Genomic DNA, 1,314 nt, shown 5'->3' on the forward strand with positions numbered 1-1,314 from the left:
CTCACCCACTCACTCTCACACTGTCACACTCACACTCACACTCAGTCTCACACTCTCACTCTCACCGTCAGTCTCTCACTCACACTCTCTCTCACACTCACCCACTCACTCTCATTGTCACTCACTCACACTCACAGTCTCTCACACTCTCACTCACTCTCACACTCTCGCACTCACTCTCACACTCTCGCACTCACTCTCACACTCACACACACTCACTCTCACACTCTCACACTGTCACTGTCTCTCACACTCTCACTATCTGTCTCACTCTTACACTCTCTCACACTCTCACACACTCACTGACACTGTCACACACTCTCACACTCACTCTCTCACTCACACTCACCCACTCACTCTCACTGTCACAGTCTCACACTCTCACTCTCACACTGTCACACTCACACTCACACACTCTCAGTCTCACACTCTCACTCTCACCCACTCACTGTCACTCTCGGTCTCTCACTCACACTCTCTCACTCTCACACTCACCCACTCACTCTCATTGTCACTCACTCTCCATCTCACACTCACTCTCACTGTCACTCTCAGTCTCTCACACTCTCACTCACTCACACACACACACACTCTCACTCTCTCACACTCACTCTCACACTCTCATACTGTCACACTCACACTCTCACACTCAGTCTCTCACACTCAATCTCACTTTCACACTCACTCTCATTCACACCCCTACTCATTCATTCAGTCACTCATTCCCTGAGCTGCAGGGAAGCCCATGATGGGGTGCAGTAAGTGCCATGCAGAGCATGAACACCGTGCGGGCGGGGTGCAGTGGGCATTACACAGGCACCAAGGAAGCTGTATGTGGGGAGAGGGTCCCCCATCAATGAGGGTCATGGTCATGGGGAGGCCCCTCGTCTCTCCTAGAAGGCATTGCCCTGCAGCTTGTGCCCTCAGGACAGTACCCTGACTAGTACTCTCTGCTGGTGACAGTGGCAGCATGAGGGTCCAGGCCAAAGGGTCCTCATAATCCTCTATGTGACAGACCTCCCTTGCACACAGTGATCCCAACGGTGTCTCCTCCCCACCCCCACACTGTGTGGGGGTACTTGAGGGTCTGCAGGTGTCCCCCCCTCCCCTGCACCTCTCTCCTGCTTGTTCTTGGGTACACTGGGGGGTCTGCAGACATCCTCTCCCCCTCTGCCCCTGGTACCTCTTGTTCTTGGACAAAATGTACATGGGTGCACACTGGGGGTCTGCAGGCATCCCTCCCACACCTTGTATTCTTAGACAGACTGTACATGAGTGTCCCTCCCACACCTTGTGTTCTTAGACAGACTGTAC

At 53.5% G+C, this 1,314-nt stretch overlaps 1 protein-coding gene across 1 annotated transcript in view; it reads right to left on the bottom strand.

The window, feature by feature from the left end:
• SLC12A7 (solute carrier family 12 member 7) overlaps positions 1-1,314 on the bottom strand; it is a 63,334-nt gene that overhangs the window by 6,469 nt on the left and 55,551 nt on the right. The gene's annotated exons all lie outside the window — the stretch shown is intronic.

The sequence above is a fragment of the Trichechus manatus genome, unplaced genomic scaffold, assembly GCF_000243295.1.
Source record: "Trichechus manatus latirostris isolate Lorelei unplaced genomic scaffold, TriManLat1.0 scaffold00072, whole genome shotgun sequence".
Lineage (NCBI taxonomy): Eukaryota > Metazoa > Chordata > Mammalia > Sirenia > Trichechidae > Trichechus > Trichechus manatus.